Source organism: Amphiprion ocellaris, chromosome 14 (assembly GCF_022539595.1).
Source record: "Amphiprion ocellaris isolate individual 3 ecotype Okinawa chromosome 14, ASM2253959v1, whole genome shotgun sequence".
NCBI lineage: Eukaryota > Metazoa > Chordata > Actinopteri > Pomacentridae > Amphiprion > Amphiprion ocellaris.
Window position 1 is genome coordinate 30,525,821 of NC_072779.1, and position 26,529 is coordinate 30,552,349.

Genomic DNA, 26,529 nt, shown 5'->3' on the forward strand with positions numbered 1-26,529 from the left:
ACTGTTCCTGAGTGTGTCTAACATTCATCTACAAACATTTATTTAACATTGACGCACCGCTACAGACTATAATTCAGCAAAAAATGTTGATTCTCGGTTATGGAATCAAACGCTCGGCTCGACGCAATTTATGTAACTAAACCATCTTTTTTCAAACCAAGTAGTCAAGAGGTTGAGCTGCCTCAACTTTACCAAACACACAATGACAATAATATTAAGAGTACATACTGAATAATATGTCAAATGAAAATAAAAATAATGGTCCCACTCTCCTGTCATTGACTTGTACCTCTTCCGAATGTGGCCTCATTTGCTCCCATGTCAGTTTTGAGTCACTGGAAGTTGATTTATTTGTCATCAAAATATCTTTCAACCTGAATTTTATTCACGCTGCCGAAAGTGGAGTGCTTTTGATCTACAAATTCTTGCTGGGTACCATTTAAACTACTTGTGTTCTGGCACTGACGCTAAAACAAAACCTTCTGGGAATCTGAACCTGACTTTCTTCTAATTTAACAAAAGTAGCCAAACTTCTCAAATGTTAAAAATAGATGCAAGTGGAACAAAAGTAAATATCCAATTCCGTCTTCTGCTGGTAGATTTCTGATGTTGTGCCTTCAGCTAAACTTTGTCGCTAATTATTCCTGCTTCTGAACTGGAGCGTTAGTTAAATCAGACGTGTTTGCCCCGTCAGTGGTGATTAGCTGATGCTACAGCAACCGAGCTAACAGGCTGGATTCAACCGGACACAGAATCGATCGTTGAAGTGTGGAGAACGCGGGAAACATCTGGAGAATCTCCAGTATCTCAGGGGAGAACGGAGGCTGCCTGTCTTTGCTGCATGTCCCACTTGGCCAACGGGTGCATTTCCACATAAAAACTGCTGTAAAACAGGACACAGCGGTCCCAGGTGTTTGAGCTCTGCAGACACCAAACTGTTCCTCCACACCAGTTAACGGCGAGCCCCCGGGGAGGCAGCACACGGCGGCCACGACACCAAGAGGTGGGCAGAGAGGGTGTTAGAAACCTGTTGTCACTTCCAATCAGTTTGCTCTCCCACACCGAGGTCCACTAAGGAAGTCGATTCCAGCCCACTTGGTTGTGGACAGAGAAAGGGAGGAGAAGTGAAACTGAAAAAAAGAAGAAGAAGCCTCCTCCACATCCTGTCACCTCAGTCTGCTGCTGGTTTCATTAGGCTTCAATTAACAGCAGAAAACCATAAGATGCTGCTTAACAAGTTCATACATATGCTGCGTACTAAAGGCTGCATTAGGAAGAAGAATAACACACGATGCAGTTGTTATTCAGACGATTTTCAAATGACATTTTCCTTGCCACAGATATTCAGTTGTGACAGTAAGATGAGCACATTTGCTGCACAAAGCCGACTCTGTGATGTTCTGGGCAGCGAGAGTCGAATCACTACACGAGTCGTTCGCTGTGGCTGAGAGAGACTCCGAGCCGGAGCCAAACAATCCTCCGGCGCTCGCTATGAATTCAAATTCAACACTCATGTCTATTACAGATTTCAGCAGGAGAGAATAATTAACCCCCCTTCTGGTGACATGTAGCAATTTCCTTAAGTAAATGAAGTGCTAATATTCTGAACAAATGCAGCCAGACACCTTGCTGGGTTAGACTCGTTGCCTGGTAACAGGGGGGGGGGGTTTATAAAAGAACAGTAAAACCTGATTTGATCTGAAGGAGATATGGTTTTGTGTTTATAATCCCGTATCATCTGATAACCAGGCAGCAAAAATAGACCGATGATGCATTATCTATATGGAATTAATAGGCTTAGTTTGATGGTATTTTAGACAGATACTGGAAAGCATTTGCAGGAAAATGTCACTCTGAATCTTGCTTCTAAAAATAGGCCGTGTTTAGGAGAACATACAAGACTGCAGGTCGTAGCAGTGAAGTTTTTAGTATTCCACTAACAGTTGTGTATGCTTTATTCTCATGAAGATTTTAACCATGAACTGTTAAAAAAAAAAAGAAAAAAAAGGGAAAAGGTATGGAAGATAACACCAAAAATCCACTGTGATATTAGGATGACTGGTTTAGAGGTGTTAAACATACACTCAGCATCAAACATGATAAAATATTAATGTTGACAGCTTATATTATGTATATAGGGTTTCCCTTGGGAGCTTTTGCACTGTGTACAGGCTGTTTTTGGTTCATGCATTTCGTGGATTTACTTCCTCAGTTTCCAGTCACTATATGATCTTACTGATGTGATTCCTCCTGCTCTGACATGTAACACTGAGGTTTCTCTCTATCACACTGTCTCTGCTCTAAAAATATTCTAGCCGAGTAGCAGGAGTAGCAGTCAGTCTTTTGCCAAATGGATTATTTTCTCGTCAGAATGATTTTTTGCAGCGCGGTAAATACGACTTTGTCTGATCTCTGAACCTGAATCTCGGGGGGATTAAAGGGGTTGATGCAAATAGGGTTAAGCTATCGGCTTTCCAAGGCGGTGGCAGGTACTGTATAAGAGAATGACAAATCACATGTCAAGATGGCGGGTGAGGGGCTCGAGGGAGGGGGGTGTCTCCCTGCAGGGATTAATGCACTATCACATATCATAATTACAGCTATTACATAGATTTCATATCAGTTATTACGTACATCTAAGATAAATATGTTCCCAGATTCAATAAACGATGTTAGACAGCAAACTAATTTGTGGCTGCAGTTTTGCTAAAGTGGCTGTGGCCTCAAGTTTGTATGTTTTTAGTTTGTATGATCAGTAAGTGCGACATTAATTCAATTTCAACCCTGTTTAATAATAGTGAGAATCTGGATGTCAAATGACTGATTTTAAGAGGTGGAACAGAGATGACCTTTGAGGCTGAATTGTCAGCTGATAGGAAAAATTTTGTGCAAATGTGTCCAAACCTGCAAATAAAAAAGTATGATCTTGACATACACACCGATCAGGCATAACTTTATGACCACCTTCCTAATATGGTGCTGGTCCCCCTTTTCTGGACCCACTGAGGCATGGACTCCACTAGACCCTGAAGGTGTGCTGTGGTATCTGGAACCAAGATGTTAGCAGCAGATCCTCAAAGTCCTGGAAGTTGTGAGGTGGAAACTCCATGGATCGGACTTGTTTGTCCACCACATCCCACAGATGGTGGCTTAGATGGAGATCTGGGGAACTTGGAGGCCAAGTCAACACCTCAAACTGGTTGTTGTGCTCCTCAAACCATTCCTGAATCATTCTTGCTTTGTGGCACATCGCATTATCCTACTGAACAAGGCCACAGCCATCAGGGGGTATCATTTCCATGAAAGAGTGTCCACGATCTGCAGCAATGCTTAGGTAGGTGGTACATGTCAAAGTAACATCCACATGGATGGAAGAACCCAAGGTTTCCCAGCAGAACGTTGACCAAAGCATCACACTGCCTCCACTGGCTGGTCTTCCTCCCATCATGCATCCTGGTGCCATGTGTTCCCCAGGTAAGCGACACACCCGGCCATCAACATGATGTAAAAGAAACCATGATTCATCAGACCAGGCCACCTTCTTCCATTGTTCAGTGGTCCAGTTCTAATGCTCACAGGCCCATTGTTGGTGTTTTGGTGGTGCACAGGGGTCAGCATGGAAACCCTGACTGGTCTACCTATGCAGCTCCATATATCTATGCAGCTCCATATATCTATGCAGCTCCATATATCTATGCAGCTCCATATATCTATGCAGCTCCATATGCAACAACGTGGTGCTCTGTGTATTCTGACACCTTTCTATCAGAATCAGCATTACTAACTTCACAAAGCAAAAAAAAAAAAAAAACAAAGAAGAAGAAGAAGCATCATAAATCGTTTCTACTTCTTGTCAAACATGTTTCTCATCATTTAACCTTGAGGTCAGTTTTATTTGCCAGTGACAATTAATTGGTAGCATTGCAGCTATTTTCAGATATAACTCCATTCTGATACCAGTTAACCAAGCAGAGATGGATATTCCCCATGGCTATGCTATAAAATTCCTCTTGAAACATAGATAATCAAAAGATAAGACATTGAACAAGCAGAGGATGCATACACAAGCAGTACTGTCCATGTACACACATCTATCCACTCTGGCTGACTTTATCGTAAAGTATATTTATGATAACAATCAGAAGTAGTGTATTTGAGTAGTTTATTAACCCTCTGGACCCTCGAGCAGTTTCTGGGTTCATTTTTCACTGCAATATAAAATCCTGCACCTCCACGGAAACAGCACAAAGTAGTTAGAAGTAGAGAGAACTCAGAAATCTATGGCAGAGTTTTAAGTTAGAATACCCTAAATAATAATATTTACAATGAAAAAAGTAAAACAAAAGTTGTATTTGTTGTAAAACAACTTTCAAAGTGTCCAAACTAAGATGTTATAATATTGGAAAAAATGGTGACTGTACATACTGTATATTTTACTGCTTACAGCCCAGTTAAGCTGAAAAGTATCTCTTTTTTCTTTTGCACATGACTGTTGGTTGCAGCTGAGTCACGGTTGCACCAACAATTGAAGATTTTTTTGTCTTTAACAGAAACTGGTTAGCACACACAGACTATTTTTGACAAATTACAGATGTTGACTTTTTTTGATACAAATATCACCATTTTAAGCTTAGATTTACAAACCAAACTGCACGTAACATATGATTAGTCCAGTCTAATAGTTCAGAATCTGATTATTGCTTGTGTTTTTACATTTTCTGGCTCTGATTAATGGTGCCACTTTGACACTTTTGTGACACCAGCATGCTAATCAACCCCACCGGTGGGTTTTAGGGGGTTCAGAGAGTTAAGAATTACCATATTCATTTTAAAACATTCAGAGGAAACAAAACTACCGCATTCTGCACTCTAGATTGCTATGAATATGCAGGAACCTTTTTAAGTTGCAAACCTCGGGTAGGTGTCAGACTCATTTCAAATAGCCTCCACTCTGTGGGCCGTAACACTCGGTGATTATTGTGGTCCTGAGCTGTTGCTTTGTGGGTGGGTAGAGCGCTAATGGGGGCTATCTTGATGGAGTAATTAACTGTAGTCACTGCAAATACTAAGTAGTTTCAACTTCCTGCAGCAACTTTCTTACAAACTGCACATAACCAGTGAGGTAAGAAGGGAGAAATCTATAACGGTCTGTAGGGTGAAATACTAAGCAATTAGAGGAAACTTTCTGTTTTTATCAACTTGCATTCATGCCTTGTTATTATTTCTAACTTACGATTATTCTTTACTGCTTAATTACTCACATGGGGATGACTCAAGAACACTTCCTTTGTCCATATCATCTAAGCTATTCAAAGAGAGGCATAAAACGAGCACAGAAAATAATAATAAAGCAGGAGAAAATGATGTGCAAAATTCTATATTTTACAATTATATATAATAATATACAATTATATAACCACCAATTTGATCTTTTTACTATTGGACTACAGGATTATGAGGCTCTTGACCTTTTAACAGTGAAGTTATTAAGCACGATTGCAATGCTGTGAAAATAAAACTGCAAATTTCCAGTTCACAGCAACAAAAAATTAGAATAGAGGCTTCAAGCTGTAGCCTGAAATAACTACACTGCTCTCAGTTTCTCTTGGTCCCTGTGCAGCAAGATGCTTTCTAGAGCTACACAAAGAAGAATTGCTTTCTTAGACAAAACACTTCCCACAGAGGAATAAACAAAGGCAACCACAATGCCGCCACTGTGGAGAATTGTGTTCGTAGCACAGGCCTATGTTACCAATCCACTTCATACAGATTAGTTCAAACACAGAGTTTCATGTACACCCTTTTTAACTTCAGCGCTTACCAAAGCTGCCAAATGATGCTTTAAAATGTAAGAGAAGGGGAGAAAAACATATAAATGTGAGAGTTCATGACTCAGTTCGGAGCTCTGTGAGGCTGCAGTGCTAAACAGCCATTAAGGAGCATGGGAGGGCATAGCAAATGACCAGAACAAATCTGCCCTAGTTTGCTGGGAGGCATCAATTTTGAGGAGTGTGCTCAAAATTATTCTAATTTACATCAGCCTAACATAACAACCTTCCAGCAGCGGGAACCTCCACTCTGGAGCCCACTCCTCCCCCCGAGAAGAACAAAGAAACTGAGATGAAAGAGGACGAAGAAGAAAAAAAAAAAGGAGGTTTCACACATGGTGGTCTGAGGATCCGGGCTTCACTGTGTGGGGGGAGGATGCAGGTGGGTGGGGGGTCGCAGTCAGTCCTGCTGCACGGAGCCGGAGAAGCCATCAAACTGCTCGTGCACATAATAAGGACTACATAGAAATGCAATGTGCAGTTGTCGTATGTCACCTCGGCGTTGTTAAAGAGACACAGGTACAATAGCCAGCGGACACGAACGCCACAACCTGAACTCCCCTCCACCACCTCCATTACAGCATACATCATGTTTACACTAGAAATGGCTCCCACTGGAGGAAGGAACACCGCTTTTATACCTTCAGGTTGCTCTGTATGTAGATGGTGTCACCAGCAATTTCTAAAGACTTAGAAGTATCAGTCTCACCTCATTAATATGTAAGTGTGTGTGTGTGTGTGTGTGTGTGTCTGTTCTTCGTATTTCTCCACAACCATTCATCAGTTCTACTTCATACATGGCAGATGTATTGCTGTGGAACCAAAGAAGTGCAGTGTCATTTATGGAGTTGTTTGGATAAGCATTTTTTGGGAATCATGAAAATATAAACAGAAAATAGTAGTCATTGACTCGACAACCAAGTCATATACAACAGTGACATGTTTTAACAACACTGTCTCCACAAAACTATGTTCTGTTACAACTAAACTGCCTTCTCTTTTATGATTCTTAAAGAAACTATTTAAAAATGGTTAAATGTAAAAAATTGTTAATATTTTTGTGTTCGTGTCTGTTGTTCGTATTTCCCGGCAACCATTCATCAGTTTTACTTTACACTTGGTGGATGTGTTGCTGGGGAAGCGAAGAAATGGAGTGTCAGATATGAAGTATATGTATTTGGAACAGCGGTTGTTGGGAATCATAAAAATATAAACATAGAATACTACTTGGTAACTCAGTAACCTAATCATAAACAACATGTTTTAACAGGCCTGTCCCCACAAAACTGTGTTCTGATACAGCTAAACCGCTTTCTCTTTTATGATTTTTAAAGAAACATAACTTAAAAACTGATAAATCTAAAGATTTCATTAATATTGATATGTTTGTGTGTGTCTGTTCTTCATATTTCTCAACATCCATTCATCAGTTCTGCTTCACACTTGGTGGATGTATTGCTGAGGAACTGAAGAACTGCAGCGTCACTTATGAAGTTGTTTGGATGAGCGTTTATGGAGGAACATCAAAAGACAAGGCAGTGGGTTTGCATCCTTTATGGGAAGACTATACATGGATTACAGTTTTGTTTTCACTCCTTGTTTACATTCCATATTCGCTCAGTCTTCTGTTAGGTTTTGGAACCGAAACTATATGGTCAGGTTTAGGAAAACAGTGGAGTCTGGGTTAAAATACAACGCTTTCACAACATGTTTGACACTTCAAACCAGCTCCATGCAATAAAATATATGGCAAACATATGAGGACCTTAAACTTCACAAATAAACATAACGTGACAGAAGTTTCCTCCAAAAACGTCAATGAAAATGCAATTTAAAATGTGAAAGTTTTGAAAACAGGGACCAAACACAGAAAGGGCACTGCACTGATATATTAGGTAGAAAATCCCTAAAAACAAGCTTACCTCTAAAGGTTAAAACATGACTAATGGCACTGTTATATTTTGGAAATTGAAAGCAACATTTTAACCATTATTTCAGCAAACTCAATTGGGTTTATCGTGGGAAAGCAGAAGAAGTAATATAAAAGGAATACAAACTATAACAGCCAACAGCAGCAGCAGCAACAGCAGGGGGATTCTAAAACCTCAATATCTAATTAAACAAACTTAAACAGGGTCATCAGCTAATTTTGTAGCTCTACAAAATTGTCTGTCTCTGTATGGGTAAAAAAAATAAAAAATAAAAAACAGACTGCACATGGCTGCCAAACTGTGTTTAAGACCATGTGACATGTTGTGAGAGTGAATTTATGGTAATACTAGAAGAGCCCACAGCTCCTGCATGCCAGCAGTGGAGTGATATTTACCCACGGCTGGCATTCATGGACACAAAGCCCTGGACCGTCTCACTGCTGCAGGTTAGTACACCTGGGAAATACTGCAGAGCCATGGGTGGAGTCCAGCAGTGTCTCAGCCAGCCAAAGGTTGCCTTGTCACTGTCAGTTTCTAGATAATTACTGTAGACCTTCATTTAAAATTCCCCTTAAAAAGACCCAGTGTGGATCCAAGTGTATGTGCCAACTGGACTTCAAGGTTTCTGGGCCAAAACACAACTTGATGTCAGACTGCACCCGGCAAAAAGTCATGTAGCTTTTTCAGTTCTCTGACATGGAAGCGAAAACAAGCTATTGTCCTTCAGTAAGATGGAAAATGATAATTTCAGGCAATAAGCCGCTCCTTTGATTGTAAGTCAAAACACAATATTGGCAGGCAGGAGGTGCCATACGTTGAGTGAAAAGCTCTTTTCCACTGGAGTACATTGCTGCTGATGCTAGAATGAACACTGCCCTATTTCAAATGAAAATGTGTGAAGAGTAAAAAATGTGGCAGGGCATATCATGCAGATTGTGCCACCAGAAGAAGTGGAAAAACCAATTCATGCATTTACAATTATTAGATTAGCAGTCCTGGATGACTGCCATGTTTTTATAAATATGCATTAACCCAATCACATCTTTATCCAAATTTCTTCCACTGAGATTGGCTAGTTTCCCAGGTGCTCACAATACATTATTTTACCCATTATTAATTTACCATTACTCCCATTTTGTTGCACAAAAGGAGGAGATCTGCTGCCAAGGCGTATTTATATGGGCCCGGAGCAGCACGGCCATCATGAATGCACCAACTACTGTTTTACTCTCTGTGTTTGCAGTGAACACAAGCTTCTGAATAAATACGTGGTCATAACTGAACAGCTCAGAATGTAAGAACTGTCGGGGCCGTCTGTTCTTTCTGGATCAATGCAAAGCAAAAGCAGCAGCTTTGTTCTTCTTGTCAAACAATTCACTATTGCTTTTTGCCATTTTAGATTCAAAGCGACCGCACACGACCTCTCGGGACGGCGGCAAACAGTGCATCTCTTGATCTTTGTATACAGGATTTGATGTGCAGCTTTGCAAATAACTGTGAAGAACACTCACTCAAGGCAGAGAGTACATCATTAAAATGAGAAGTTAGTTGTGGAGGGAAGATGCAACTTCTTCACACCACTGCCTCCTTTGAAACTGTAGCCTACTGGGCAGTACAATCCTTCACGCTGGGTAGAGCCGTGTCTATTACTACAGATTGGCTCGGCAAATCTCTTGGAAGGCATCATATTAAAAAAAAAAAAAAAAAAACCCAGAAGAAGCAGGAAGGAGGAAGACGAGGGAGGGAGGGTGGGAGAGATAGTAATAAAACCTCACCAATTTCTGTGTGAGACAACATGAAAGAGGGAGGGACAGGTAAATGGAGGCTGCCTGCGGTGGAAAATATGGCTTATCTTAGTCTTGTCCCCTAAACCCCTAAAGGTTTTGAAGATAACCACATAAGGCTATGTGTGTGTGAGAGAAGGGCTGCTTTGTGCAGGTAGAAAAATGATCTAATGGAGGAGAAAGGGGGACAGAAATTTGATGCTGACTGAGAAATATGATAACCTCTTGCGGCAGATGCCTCAGTACCTGCCTATCAACCTATACATATTACTGTTTGATTTTCCACATTATTGCATTTCCCTCACTGAATGTCAGCAAAATCTGGCTCGGGAGAAAAAAAAATTATAGAGTGAACACATTCTGTCACTCATTTATTTCTTAAATAAAGTTACGCAACAGCCATTTCTGCTGCATAAAAAGGCAACTCTTCCTTAAGCTCAGTAACTGCTTACAGCACATTTAGCAGCAACGTCTGCAGCTAAACGCTTCCTGATGGATTAATCAGTCTCTCCCAGACGTGTGGGATAATTTGGTCCCCTCTTCATGCAGAACTGCTGCTAAACAGGGACATTTGGGTGGTTTTTTCAGTATGAACCTGCTCATTTTGTTGTTTATGTTAACCTCATGACTTGTGTGTTTAGAGCAGGGGTGTCAAACATGCGGCCTGCTGGCCAAAACCGACCCGCCAGAGGGTCCAATCGGGCCCGCAGGACGACTTTGTAAAGAGAAAAAAATCACAGAGACGACATTAACTGCATTAGCAAATTGTAAATTTGTAAACTGTTAATTTGAAATCATTTCTAGTCCTTGACAAGTTGCTTTGATCATAAAATAAAATATGATATTGCTCATTGTTCCATTGTTGTTTTTGTCTTGTCTTTGTAATATTTTGCCTTGTTTTTGTTGTTTTTTGTATTTTTTGTCTGATTTTTGTCGTTTGTCTCATGCTTTTGTCATTTTGTTTCTCATTGTTTCCTTTTTGTCTCAGTTGTTTTTTTCTCATTTTGTATTTTGCTTTATTCATTGCTTTGTGTATCAGTTTGTGATTTTTTTTGTCTCGCTTGTGTCGTTTGTCTATTTTTTTGTCATTTTGTTTCTCGCTTCTTTCTTTTCTTGTCTCATTTGTCTCATTTGTGTTATTTTTTGTCTTGTTTTTGCTGCTTGTCCATTTTTTGTCACTTTGCAACTTTTTTGCCAAATTTTTTGTATTTTTTAAATTTCGTTTCATGTCGTTTGTCTCATTTTTAAATCATTTTGTTTCTTGCTTTTGCCTTTTTGTGTCTCAATTTTGAAATATTTTTGTTGTTTTTGTTGTTTTTTTTGTCTTTTTTGTCTTACTTTTGTCGTTTTGATCCTTAAGTAAAATTTTTTTGTCGTTTTGTTTCTCGCTTCTGCCTTTTCTTGTCTTTGTTTGTGTCATTTGTGTCATTTTTTGTCTCATTTTTGTTTCTTGTCCATTTTTTTGTCACTTTGCAACTTTTTTTGTCAAATTTTTTGTCTCTTTTTTTGTTTCATGTTGTTTGTCTCATTTTTAAAAATCATTTTGTTTCTTGGTTTTGTCCTTTTGTGCCTAATTTTTGTAATATTTTTGTCTTGTTTTTGTTGTTTTTTGTCTTTTTTTTTGTCGTTGTGATCATAAAGTAAAATAATCTATCATTCAGTTCCAGATGACTAAATGCGTTGTGTCTTTGTAGACACTCTGTGATCTGTAAGTTGCAATGTGTAAATGATAAACTGAGGCATAATATTGTTGAAATTGAATTTATTTTTCTGAAGAAATTTCAGGTTGTTCATAAAGTTTTGTAAAAATATAATTCATTAAATGTAAACATTTTCAGAATGTACTTTTTTTGCACTAAAACAAACAGAAAAATCTTGTAGTTGTGGTTACTTATTGGTTATTATGGTGTGATTTTACTGGTTTGGACCACTTGAGATCAAATCGGATTGTATGAACTAGAATGAGTTTGATTCTCCTGGTTTAGAGCATTTAAGCCATTTTTACTGTGTTTCTAATGCAGCAACAAATTTTCTTGTGACTTTCTGGATGATTTGCTCTGATTATTACAAATAGTTTGTTATTTTATTGGAACACCCATGTCCAGGTCAGTAAGTGATGTTCCAAAGGAGCAATTACCAGCACATCACTTTCAATGCATAAAGCCTCTTTAATTGTTCACTTGCACACTATAATTAAGATTCTGCCCATATTGTCATTGCTGTTGCCGCCGTGAGAAATTTTTAATAGCACTCAGACTTAAATAAACTCCATAAATACAGTACTTCGTGAGGCTGCAGAATGGACCAACACATAAAATGCATCTCTATTCCTGGAGAGACATCACAGTATTTCAACTACTTCGGCTGCAGCACAATCAAACACATTTTTCTGGGAGGCTAACGCTGAACATAAACCTGTCCAGATGAGAACAATGAAATGTGTTTGGAAGGACAACAAATGCATTTGGCGATCGAAAGATTTGAAAAGCATTTTCGTTTAAAGCTGTGGAAAATGAATTTTAAAAAGATAAAACAGTTAATGTAAGTCTGTGGGGTAAAATGAAAAACTCACTTTTTTCTTTTTCTTTTTTTTTATAGCCGACGACTGCTTGTTTGATTAACTTCCAGACCAAGGAAATGAGGAGCACTGAGCTTTTGTCAATTTGTCTCCCAGGCTCCCTCTATAAACTAACACTGTGAAGGGGGATCTGGCAATATTCAAATATGCATTGGAAAAAAGTGGAAGAGCACAGAAAATCCTTCGGTCTGTCCGTGTTTATCCATCTGTCAGACAAACAGACTTTTGATCAGCTGAGACGTACTTGCATACGAGCAGATCAATACGCTGCTAAATATAGAAAAACGCATCAGGGAAGCAAATTTTAGGGCATAAAACTTGATACAGTGGAATGAGACTTGCATCACTGCAGCAGCCCTGAGAATACAACTTTCATTAGACCTCTAATATTTATAATGATGCATTTAGACTAGAAAACCACCTGGAGGACTACAAATTACATGCCTACAGGGAAACATTTATATCCCGATGGGAGTGGTTGCTTTCAGGATGAACATGAAGGGTCACTGAATGGTTTGAGGCCTTCACAGCAGGGATAAACCAACTATTGTGACCGATATTTGGCATTTTTCCGATTGTCTGCATTTTTATTGAGCAATTGTTGATAAATTAATTGATTATCTGTCTAACTAAAGCAGCAAAAAACTGAACAAGAAACCAAAACCAGAAAGAAACTTCTCTCACAGTGGCTAAGGCTAAGCTAACGGCTACCGGCTAAGTTATAAGGCAGCCACAAATGAACCTATAACAACACAATACAATAACCAATAGTGCTTTAACCCTCGTGTCGTCCTGTGGGTCAAAACTGACCCGTTTTAAAGTTTGAAAATGTGGGAAAAAATACAGATTTTCACAGTGAAACTTCTGATGTCCACATTTTCAACATTTTTGGGAAATCTTTGAACATATTTTGGTGGAAAAAAGAAATGTTAAAAATGTTTCTTAAGAACATTCACAAAAAAATCAACCAAAATCCAGCAAATTTTGAATTTAGGATTTTTTTGGAAGATTTTTACAAATTTTTTGAAAATATTTCCAAGAATTATCTTGCCAAATTTGGGGGATTTTTTTTTAAATGAAACTTTTAAGGGAAACTTTTAAGGAATTATTGGAATTTTCTTCCTGAAGGTTTTACAAATTGTCAAAAAATTTGGGTAATTTTTTTTGCTGAATTTTTGGATTTTTTTTTGGACAAGGAAACAATATTTTTTGGTGCCCGTAAATGAAGTCAGCAGGAGGGTTAAGATATGGACCATAGTGGACAATAAAAGTGATAGAACAGCGAAAGAAACACACTTTTATAGTCTGATTATGGTAGCTGTTGTTTGGCATGCTTCTGATTATCGGTATCCATATTTTTATTGACTGTTTATTGATAAATTAATTATGCTTCTTCAGGTCTGATGCAGCCTCCTCTCTCTGTCTGTTTCACTCTGTGGTCTCAATAATGTCTCTGGAGCAGCAAAAACTGAACAAGAAACACAAACCAGGAAGTTAGCTTCTCTCAAGGTGGCTAAGGCTATGCTAACAGCAAGCGGTTAAGTTATAAGGAAGCCACAAATGTACCTGAAATGGCACTGTACAACACAATAATTAATAATGCTTTAATATCTGGATCTTAGTGGACAAGAAAAGTGGCAGAACAGTGAAAGATTAAGAAAATAGAGAAGAGCAGCAGGAGACAAACTGATCTATCTCAGTTGACTCCCATAAACAGAGGAGATAATTTAATCACTCCTATTTCTATTTTACATATTCAGTTACAGTTACAATTATTAATGAAGTAGCATAGTTATAAATGACAGGTTCTCTGCTGTCACATGCTGTTAAAACATTAGATGTAACGTATATCGGTTCCAATTATCGATCTTTCCTGATAGAAGTAATCGGTATCGGCCCTGGGAAACCCATATGAATCGACCCCTACTTCACAGTCACCAGATGTCAACCCAATCAAACATTTAAATTGAACATTTTGGACCAACTGGATGGACAGCACCCTCCACCATCACCATCAAAATCTCCAAATGACAGAATATCTTTTGAATCTTTTGGAACAACACTGTTCTAGCTTTCCTGTAGAGTTTAAGAAAAACCTGAAAAATCAGTGCAACGGGACACTGAAGCTGTTCTGGCTGCACATGAGGATCCAACACATCACTAAAACACTTTAAATTTCCCTTTAATTTGTCACCACTCTATATATAGCACTTAAACAAATTCTCATTTCATTTAGCGGTTAATGAGGAAAAAAGTCCTGATTACATCATGTTCAGCTGCACATTTTCCCCCCCTAGATGCCATCATTAAATATTGTTCTGTTGTTCAGCTTGATATTTGCTTCTTTTTTTCCAATTTTCGGTTGTGTACTAGCATTAAAAATTATTTCTGTGTTTGCCTGAACAACATGTTTGCTTAATAAGCCCACCCAGGGGCCCGGCAGGGCTGACAAGGTTAATGAATAATAGCGGAAGTATAAGCCACTGGTCATAATAATAGTGGACAAATTAGTTGTTCCCACTGAGAATGTGATGTGTCTCCTGATTAAGCTCCGCTGGCTCACTGAAAATGAACAATATCTACAGGCAGGGTGGGAAGAGAGCGAATGTGAAGACGTAGTAAGCAGGTAATGAGTCTACAGCTGCATCCTTGACCCACATGAACTTTGTGGGTTCACGTTGAGTTAGTCTAATTTAATTGGCTGTGCTTTGGGTCAGTGTTTGTTTGTCTCAAAACCAACAACATACTGAGCATACTCAAAAAAAAAAAAAAAAAAATGCCAACCCATCCCCAGTAGGTTGGAAATAAGAACCTTTCAAGCGAATACACAAGAATTACCTAATCAAAGTCACTCAGCTTGCCTATTCAAGGTTAGAAAAGGGCTGAATTACTTTAGTAATAGCCGTGCGCTAGAATAAACCTGCATCGATATCTGCAATCCACTGGCCGTAGAGAGAGACCTGACACATGCAACTTTCTTTAAGCATTAAAAAACTAACTTGAGCTCAAAAAAGCTCATTTCATTAAAATCTTGGCACATGCAGTACAATGCTGCCTTATTTTTTTGCAATCTGTGCCAAAGGACTTTAAGAGGAGATCTGCACACATTCAAGTTCACAACGGTGAATAGGTCCCCCTCCTGTTGCTTGATAAACTAGTTGAGAACGAAGAAAAAGATGGTAGGAAGCAATCAGCCAGCAGAGGAGGTGGTGGTGATTCAGCTCAATGTGGCTGAATGGAAAGACTCTGGGAGCCTCTCCTGGCCTCCTCCTCTTCCTATCAGAGATGAGCGCCGATAAACAGCGATTCCTCGTGTCACTCGATGTGTCCTGACAAGACAGCCCGTGGCAGAGGCATCCCTTCTCAAGTCATATGATCTGAACGCGTGCGCGATCCGTGGCGAGAGGTGCTGACATTTCCCATCAAAGCGTCGCGGGGAAAAAGACGAGCCGACACTGACGGGCGACAGTGACACATGGGACGGGGAGCCGGGTGAGACCGTGGAGCTGGCAGGAAGCAGAGGCCGAGGTCAGGAAGCTGCTGCGAAACCGCCTTGCTGCTGGGAATGAAGACGCTGCTGCTGCTGCTGGGAATGAAGACGGTGCTGCTGCTGCTGGGAATGAAGACGCTGCTGCTGCTGCTGCTTCTGCTGCCGCCGCCGCTGCTGAATGTGGGTCACTCTCCCTGGATTCCGCCGTGCTTCCTCTCATCAAGCCTTTATTTGGAGCCAGGGCATCTGAATACTGCATGTTGTACCCAGGGCTCTGGAGTGCTGCACTGCTTCCAAGAGCCGTGTACAGTGCACATGGATGATGATCATAAGGATATAGGTTGTGTGTGTGTGTGTGTGTGTGTGTGTGTGTGTGTTGCAATACGGATTTGTTTACTTTGGCAAAAATGTCAATGAGTCACCAAAATATAAATTGGCAGCTCATCATTGACTCCATTAATATTCATGCAGCGGCCGAGCTGCTGCTGAAATCCTCATTCAGGTTAAGCTACGTACACAAACCTCTTTGTATCCTGCAACGGAGTCTCATTATGAAAACACCAATAAACAAAATATTCCTCACCGTTCGCCAGCTGCAGCTCTTTGGCAAAGCAAAGTGGAAATAATTATCATTTCATTAGCAAAAGTAATAGTTGTTAGGAATAAAAAATGCACCTATGAGTGCTTGCAGATGGCAAACCTGACAGATACAGGGATGAAACGCTTGTGTTGTGCCACATGGTACGATAAGACACATGCTTTACTGAATAAGTTTTTAATGATGCATCAGACTGTAGAGCAGCAGAAGCTGCAGTTTTGGCTCATTAAAATGACTTATTGTGTCATTTGTGCCCTAGAGTCACCATCAACCTGCATCGTACGTGAATAAACTTCCCAGAGAGCCTCTTGTCATAGGAAGACTAGCTTATGTTTCAGAGAATTATTGAGAATTTATTATCATTATTATGGTCCCAACATGTCCATCTGAGAACAGAACATGGAATTTTCATGGTATAAACACCATTTTAGCGATTTACCAACTGCCACCAAGAAGAAGATCCGGCTGTGTAGCTACTAAAAGCTCCACTGTAAACACAAGCTAATGTCTGCTGTTTATAACAGAACAGGTAACATACAGGGAGAACATCCAAGCTTTTAAGATAAAAACTGTTGCAGGTGGAAATTAGATGCATGTGAACAGAGTTTGAGGACAACTTCAACATCCAGCATTTCCATCTGAGAACAGAACATGGAATTTTAGTGGTGTAAACACCATTTTAGCCATTTACCAAGAGGAAGATCCGACTGTGTAGCTACTAAAAGCTCCACTGTAAAGACAATGCTAATGTTTGTCTGCTGTTTACTACAGAACAGGTAACCTAATACTGCTGCATGTGAAAATGAGATCCATGTAAACAGAGTTTCAGGACAAACAGAACATCTCTACACGTTTCACAACATATGGAGTCAGTTCAGCAACTGTTTATTCATTTTGACCTCTAGAGCTTTAAGAAAAACATAAGTCAACAAGAAAAGCACTCAGAGAGTGCAGTACTCTGCCAAGGCTGCTCAGTTGTTGTATCATTTCCGGATAAATCCTGATAAGTCCGCAACGGTGAACTTCAATGACAAAAATTTCTGAAAATGACTCAGAATTGTCAAAAGTGATCAAAATGTGTGCAAAAAAATGCTCTTTTAATTGTCTGTAACTGTTCTGACCAACCACCTATCACACATGCTGATATGAGCCTTGAGAGTCTACCCAGAATGGACCTGTTTTTCCCCTAAACTTGTCCAAAATGACTCAAAAATTGCACAAAATGACTCAAGAGATGTCCAAAATACCCCCAAAGCTCACTCAAAATGATCAGAAACATCTCCTAAATTACTAAATTTTTTACTCAAAATGACAAAAACATCTCCAAAATGACCTAAAAATGTCAAAAATAATTCAAACATAGGTATAAAAAAAGAAAGCTCCTTTCGTTGTCTATAATTGTTCTGCCCGACCACCTATCACACATGGAATCATGTGATCGTCAGCAGGCAGCTGACAGTACTGGATCCAGACTATAAGCCAGATCACTGCCAAAATCTAATCAGCTGGTCCTTGTGTCATTTCTGACCTTCCCTGAAAAGTTCATCTAAATCTGTTGCAAACAGAAAAACAGACAGACGGACGGACAAACATACACTGATTATCACATAACTCTGCTGCCTTCCTTGGCGGAGTAACTAGCATTGCATGGTCAGAGCTAACGCCATAGTGTTGGAAGAATGGTCTGACTGCAAAAGTGTTGCACGATATACCAGTACTAGAAAAGTACTGCAATACTTTGCAGTTAAGAATGATACTAAATCCCATTTTATTAGTACTGAAACTTTAATTGATCAGCAATGTTTTGCTAAGAGCATCCAATTCTGAATGCTGGTGAGCCACAGTAATTCAGTGTTTGTTTGCAGCGTTCTGCTTCCACTACCTGCAGGCATAGTAGGCAATCCAACCGCTTTCATAGCCACAAGACATGACTGCGAATCCAAACCCTGATGCAGACTGGCCTCAGTTTGTTGATAAGGCGGCTGCACACAAAGCGAAACGTGGAATTATTTCGCCTACATAGCCAACGGTGAGGTGAAGCCCACGGACATCAAGAAGCACCTCTGCAACAGATGTTTTGAAGGAGCCAATGTATCCAACTTAGCAAAGCCTCTCACCAACAGATGCGTGGATTTGTGCAAAGAATTCAAAGAGTGACGAGTTGGAGAATGTGATAAATTACGTTTTTTTTAGCACCAGACTTCCAGGAGGTTAGCTGGGTTTAGCTAGGTTTGGCTTCATTTTTTGGAACTGTGTCAAATATCTGTACATGCAAATCACACAAGCTGCTTCGTAAGTTTACAGACTGACAACAAAAGGTATAAAAGATCAACTGAATTCCTGCAGAAATAGAACAGAATAGTATTACTTTACTAATCCTCTAGGGAAATTTGGTTGTCACAGCAGAAACAGTACAGTTCCCACCACCCTAAATGCAGATAAATAAGCAAAAATGTGCAGTAAATAGAAAAATATAAAATGCAAAGTGTTGTCCAAGTGTTGAAGTGTTATATGTGTAGCGCAAACAATGTTTTTAAAAGTGATTAAATTGTGCACTAAGGTTCTGCTGCATTGATCTCTGTGGATTTAACCTTTTACAAGCAGCAGTGTGAGGAATAAGAAGTGCAAATGTGTATAGAGCTGATCTTAATGAAGAATTTATAGTAGTTCACTGTTTTGTTTTGTGCCTTCTTCTTACATCCTCCACTGACACTGTCAAAACATTTTCAGTTCCTCACTTAACATTTAATAAAAGTTCCATTTTCTGCCTTTTATTATTCAGCTACACTCCCTTATGTTTTAGGCTTTTGCCTAAAACTTTTCAGCATCAGTATTGAAATATCAAAGTCAGGAATTTGGAATCAGGGCAAGACTAAACTGCACCTTGTCATCATCCTGCTATAGGGGGAAAGGGTATTTCTTTTAATAAATTACAATCAAGCTGCAAGATGTAGGTTGCTGGTCATTATTACAAAAAAGATTTTCAAATAGATAATATGCAAAAACTGGAAGGGAAGGAGAAATTCTTAAGAATTTATATCCAGTGAATCAAGTTACAAGTGTCTAAAACTGTGCTGCAGCTGAGCTTTAATGAGTTTAAACCATTTCCCACTAAAAATCATAGAATGGTTGGAGTGGTACGCTGAGATTCTTGATATTTATCAGTCATTATTATAACAACCTTGCTGCTAGGAGCCTTTGTTTCACTTGTTAAAGCTAATTCTTCTCTATTTCTTTCAAACAAAACAAATTCAAAACATCACTTTCTGTGCAACAAAGCGCTTTTTTCAGTAAAGTATCAATGTGATGGCGGATAGAAAATATAGCAGATAATTACAGGACAGATTTTTGGATAACCTTTGAAGGAAATCCTTATTGTATTGTCATGGAAACTCTCCATCCTCCTGCATGACAATCCGACACACAAAGCATTTTTCTGACACCAAAAAATACAAAAGCAGATTCCACAAGCGGCTCTGCTGCCGCTCTGCCCAGCATCCATCCCATCACCTGCAAAGACACGTCAAAGATCTTCAAAGACAGACAACTGAAGAGCAGAAAGATTAGGAGGAATGAGGGAGGCCTTTAAAGACGCTCCTTATTGCATCTTTAATCATCTTCCTCGATGTGCAGGGTTTTAAATTCACACCCTGTTTAGACGAGTCACTCAGGAGGCTCAAACTGGGCTTTCTTCTCTCTCTTCTCTTCTCTGTTTTTTTTTTTTATCTAACTCTGCTGTTTTATCACTACCCATTTCCATCTCTGTGAGGCTCAGAAACAGTTTCGCTGGATGCTAACATGGTCAGCTAAATGTTTCAAGAGGCAGGAGCTATGACAAATCCTTGCTCTTGTACAAAGCTTAACTTTTGGGACTTTGCCACATCCCATTTTGACTGACAACTTCTCACAGTAACTGTTGTCTCTGACTTATTTTTAAAAAAAAATTCAGAGAACCGAACATTTTACAGGATGGGGAGTCTTAAAGAGTGTAAATGTTACTCTGATGGTGTACAGGCAAATCCCTAATTCCTGTGGGGTTGACACTTTGATGACTAAATGACTCACTACAAGACAGAGTGAGAATATTTTTAAATATACACACTTATGCCAACTCCAAAGTATTAAATCATAAATTTCAGCTGCTGTCAGTGCCCTGCTGATTTCATTAAAGCTGCTCAGAATCACTGGGTTCATCACACACCTTCCTGCAGGTTTCAAAAATGACACCAACTCATGCTAAATGGACCAACGATGCCTTTTTGTTCTGCTTTTCAGAAGCAGTTTGTTCTGTTTTTCTAAATGAAAGAAACAGGTTCTGACTGACCAGTATAACTCCATTCTGACTGACAAGCAACCAGGAAGCAACAAGTGGAAATAAAGCTTAAATCGGAAGAATAATGAAAGAAACTAAGACTAACCTAAGAATAATGTACCCCATGTTGGAAGGGAACCCTGGGTGAAGGTCCTGTTGCTAACTTCCATCATTCTCTCCTCTTAATGTAAATTTAATAGCTTATTCAACCTGGAAACCTTCCCTACTATGTCACATCTTACCTTCCTTGTAAAATGAGACAAAAACAAGAAAAATGAGGCACAAAATGAGACCCAAAACAAAAAAATGTGGCACAAAATTACTAAAATAAGAGACAAAAATGAGACAATTGAACACTATGAAAAAACAGACAAAATTAGACAAAAAATTTAAAAGTGAGACAGAACAAGAAAAACAAGGCACAAAATGAGATAAATGCATAATAAATGTGAGAAAAGCAAGACACAAAATTAGAAAAATGTCAAAATGCAGGATCTATCTGGATATTAATCTGGTGACATGATGAGAAAAATGACACACAAAAAATATGAGACAGGAAAAGAAGACACTACCAGGAAAATGAGGCACAATTACTAAAATAAGACACAAAAAAGAGACAGAAAATCTGATTTAAAAAATACAAGTAGACATTAAACAAGAAAAATGAGACACAAAACAAACAAAAAAGAGCCACAAAATGAGATAAACAATTATATGAGAAAAAATTGAAAATTACAAAAAATTTCAAATAATCTATCTGGATGAGGATGAGAAAAATGAGACATAAAACAAGAAAAACAAGACAATATCAGAAACATGCAACACAACATTATTAGAATAAGAGAATGCATTTCAGTTGTATATAAACATAATCGTTGGCTGACAGGGTTTAAGTAACCATGTCATAAAATATACTGTGCTACATTGTCTATTTTACTCTAAATGGAGCAATAATTTACTAAATGGTGTATTAAAGGACACCTGAAAATAGATATTGAGACCATAAATTCATTAGAAAAATGTTTACTGAGGTAACAAATTAAGTGAGAAGTAAGATAACCATCTTACAGACTTCTGCACAATTGGAATGCATTTGAGTAAGTTATTGTCAAAAATGTTAAAACATCACCGCACAGTCAGTAAGTCTGCTTCATTGTGTCGATTATTCGTGAAAGTGGCAAAAAATTCAAGTCTGTCCCTAACTGAAGCATTATTATACCTGCATGTGTTCAGAAACATGATACGTTTTGCTACCATTTACATTTGAACCAATATTAGAGTTGCTCTTTGTATGTTATTGTGATTTCCCACACACTTTGAATGCAGAACAGCATTGGTAGTTTCATTATTTGGCTCTCTTATCTAATCTTTCCAGTGCAAAGATAAGAAAACCAAAAGCACCAGTGGTACAATACACAGAATGGAAGCTAATCAGAGCTGGTGTAAAGGTAAAATTTGCAAATGCATCAGCTAGCTGATATGAGGCTGCTGTTGAAAAATAATTACTTGGAATGCCATTTAAACTGTGGACAGAAAAGGTTTACTCTTGCCAGCACAGACAAACAACACTGCAGCATCTGGAAGGTATTACTGAAGAAATGTTATGCTGATCAGCGAAGTTACTGATAAGTTCAACCACTGAAACTGCATAAATAAAAGATGGATGTAGGTCTGAAAAGCGAAGCCAACCAGGAAGTGTTTTAACCTGCATTCTTTCTAACAGCCAGCAGGGGGCGACTGCTCTGGTGGTTTGTGTTTCCGATTGTGTAGAAGTCTAAAACAAAATTATCTACTTCTCACTTAGTTTGCTCGCTCAGTAAGCATTTTCTTGGTAATATTATGGTCTCAATCTCTAGTTTCAGGTCTCCTTTAATGCAACATGATGTTCATTTAGTAAATTATAGCTCCATTTAGAGCAAAATAGACATTGTAGCACAGTATGTTTTATGTCATGGCTACCTGAACCCTGTCTGCCAAAAATAAAGTTTATATACAACTGAACTGCATTCTTATTTATGTTTTAAAATAAATAGTTCCCAAAAGGAAGGTAAGATTGTGACATAGTAGGAAAGGTTTCCAGTTTGAACAAGCTATAAAGTTCACAGTTAAGAGGAATAGTTGTCAATCTGTTGTACCGTTTATAGTTTATCGGGGTATCATGTGTCTGTTTTAAATAACTTTTAAATCTTGTATGCCTGCTACCTTGGCCAGGTCTCCTTTGTAAACGAGATTTCTAGTCTTAATGGGATTTCCTGGTTAGATAAAGATAAATAATGATGGAAGTTAGTAACCAAACCTTCACACAGGGTTTGCTTCCAACATGGGAGCATTATTGTTATAAGTTATAAGTCATGCATGAGTGCAAATATGAACAAAATTAACTTCATAACTGAAGAGTTGTAATACACAACAAAGATCCATTTTAGGGGAAAAATGTGTGCTCATGTTAAATTCAACATTCATTATCCCAAACAAAAAGTCACAAGTCAGTTGCCCTTTTAATTTAGAAATGGTTTTCTATAAGCAAGTACTACCATTACAGGTCTGGAGTTTTTCTCTCCAGACGCAACTTTATGCAGTTTCCTTTCATTATTTTATAGGTTCCACTAAGGTTTTCTACAGCTAAAACATGTAATTTTGTACTAATTATACAGAAAATGGAGGCAGTTGCTTCTGTCTAGGGAGGATTCTGGGAAAGAAAAGCTCCATTGAAACCCAAACAGTTATTAGCTGCACCTCAGCAGTTAAATGCAACTTAATATGATGCTGGAATTTCAGCTTCATTATTCTTACAGTTTTATTTCCACTCGTTGCTTCCTTATGGCTAGTCTTGTTTGGTTGTATGTCAAAGAATGACGGTAAGTCGTTTAGGAATGCAAGTTTTTGGGGGTAACAGGGCTGGAAAAGTGAAGCTAATCAGAAAATGTCTTAAAGCTACGTTATTTCTAACAACCAGCAGGGGGCGACTCTTGTGGTTGCAAATACAAGTCAGATTGTATAGAAGTCTATGAGAAAATTACCGATTTGTTACTTCAGTAAACATTTTCCTAATGGGTTTATGTCTCTGCAAAATAGTGTCAGCCTGTAGGTTGGTGCTCGGTGGTTGCTGGTGGCTACTGCAAGAAAGTTTTTGAAATCGATAACACGCAAAAGCCGACAGGGAGGAGAATGTCACTAAAAACGTGTACCAGAAATACTTTACTTTATATCCAGTGATTCAGACTACAAGTGTCTAAAGCTGTTCAGCAACGTTTAAACCGTTTCCTACTAAACATCATAGTGTGGTTTGAATGGTACGTCAACCTTGCTGCTAGAAGCCTTTGTTTCATTTGTTAAAGCAACTTTTTTCTATTTCTTCCAAACAAACAAAATTTAAAATATCGCTTTCTTGCAGCAAAGTATTTTTTTATGTCAAGCATCAATCAAAACATAACAGATAATTACAGACCAGATTTGTAAATAAAGTTTAAAGGAAAATCCTTCAGAAAAGCAGTTACTGCAACAAAAGATGCATGCTAAATCACATTAGCTACCACTATTTTACCTACTTCTCACTTGATTGGTTACCTCAGTAAACATTCTGCTAATGAGTTTATGGTCTCAAATGGTAGGTTTTAGTCTCCTTCAATACATCATTATATAAATTTCTATAATTTTTAGTCTTGTTTAGAGTAAAACAGATGATAAAGCTGTTTTACAGTGTGGCTAGCTTTATAATTACACACCTCACATGCATCACAACACCAGGACCACGAAGGCCGAATTCCAAATTCAAGGCTCCAAAACAGCAGTCTACAAACCACCTACATCTGTTTTTATCCCACATTCTATGTGTTAATGCATGTATTTCTTTAAAAAGTTAACAGGTCTTTTCAATCTGTTTGGGTCAGAACCTGTAGACTGTTTTACTGTAGGAGGAATCACTACTAATAACATACTTCTGCAGGGAAAAGAAATGACACCGCTTGGATTTCAGTGAGAGCTTAATGAGTTATTGGAGCTTAATTAATACTCTGCAAATCTCTGCAACAAGGTCTGTAAGAGATTACAGCAATCATATTTACAGTGTGTTTCATCATCAGGCCTCGGCTGGGTGATAGTGGCTTCCTGGCATTTCTATTCTTCTTGATGTTTTCACACCTACGAGCAGCACAGAGAAATTCACTGTCCTCGAGCTTCGTCAAGTGTAAAATAATCATTTACTCTCTAACCCTGAATATTGCGATGGCAGCCAAGCAGAGGAGAGGACTGCGGAGACCGAGAGCCGAGAAGAGCCTCGAGTTCCCTCGGCAGCGTTTCCACAGGCAGAGGGTCAAACTCAGAAATTTAACTCTGGCAAATATTATTTACTGAAGCAGCCATTACGGTCCTTCTGAGATACAGGTCTAATGTCAGAGAATATAAAAATGAGCATTGAAGCTCTGAGAAAATGGGAGAAGTTAAAAAGCTGAAATACAGAGATGGTAAAGATGGCTTGTTGTTAAGGAAATAAGCAAACTGATATCTGCTAATGGTTGCTTGTGCAGACTTTCTGGACGCAATTTCACCTCAAACACTTTTAAAAATGTCACAAACTTTGCACACATAGCAGCAAAACAATGTATTTTAATGAGCTTTTGCCAAAAAAAATAGGATGTTTAAAGCTGGGTTACTAATAGGATCAAAACTAGGTGCTTAGGTTCACAAAAATATCTCAGTTCGGGTTAAAATACAACCCTTTCACAACATATTTGAAGCTTTTCCATTTTCTGGGTTACCACGGTGATGAGTCCAGTCCCATCTATAATATGATTGGTTGGCTGAAAAAGGAACGACAGTAGAATAATGAAATAAATGGCAACTAATGAAGCTGTTTAGGAATGTAATTAACGTTGGAAAAGTGAAGTTAATCAGGAAACGTGTTAAAGCTGCATTATATCTAACAGCCAGCAGGGGGCGACTCCTTTAGTTGCAAATGGGAGTCAGATTGGAATTAGAAAATGATGTTACTTCTCACTTGATTTGTTCCCTCAGTAAACATTTTCCTTATAAATTTATGTCCCTGTTGGTTGCTATTGTGAAAAAGATTTTTGATCTTAATGTATTATGTTGATGAGTCCTTTAAATGATGTGTTTTTCTATTTTAACACTAAAAGAGTTTGTTGTAGTCACAAATTTGCACACATAACAGAAAAAAACTCGAGGTGAATGTATTTTAATGAGCTTTTGCCAAAAATTAGGACATTCAGAACTGTATTTGACAGTTCACATTAATTGCTGTGACAGAATTTGATGTTAAAAGCAAGTTAGATTTTAGTCATTGGCTTATTTACAGCACTATGTTGATGAGTTTTACTTTTTCTGTTCACAAGATCATTTGTTGCTTTCTCTTCCGTATGCCTCTACTGAATTGGATAAAGAGGCTTTTGTTCATGCTGCACCTTTTGCATAGGATATGTTGCAGAAACTAACCGAGTTAATCTCATTGAGTGCTTTTAAATCCAAACTGTGAGTTCTTGAGGCCGACTCCACACTTGTTTTTCATCATTTGCATGTAGATTTAATCTTTTTTATTAGCTTTTTCTCTCTTGCTAGTGTTTAAAAGGTTCTTAATCTCTGTGGGATTTCTCCTGGTTAAATAAAGGTTAATAAATAAATAAATAATGCCTAAAATAATATGTTAAATGGAAGTAATGCTAATGCTGTCGCCCACACTTTGGATTCAGTTTGTTCTCTGCTCCACTTGAAGTACCACAGTATACACTGCAGCAGAGCACTTCAGTAGTCGGTGCACAACCATTACCTGGTCTTTAAACACAAACTGCTTTGAGGAGCAGCTCACTGCAAATTATTCATGCAAGAGAACAAAGACATCTCTGGATGCAAGCCACCGTTTCAAAAGGTGAACCTTACAGCGCTGCTGCACTTTAACCCTGTCCTGTCTGCTTTATCATACCTGACTTTAATTACTGCTGGCACATCACTTGGCTCAGTGAGGGAAAAATTAATGAGAAGGATGAAATATGTGA

The 26,529-nt window shown here is 38.6% G+C and overlaps 1 protein-coding gene across 3 annotated transcripts in view; it reads right to left on the minus strand.

Moving 5' to 3' along the window:
- tmem132e (transmembrane protein 132E) overlaps positions 1 to 26,529 on the minus strand; it is a 578,927-nt gene that overhangs the window by 139,909 nt on the left and 412,489 nt on the right. The window lies entirely within an intron of this gene.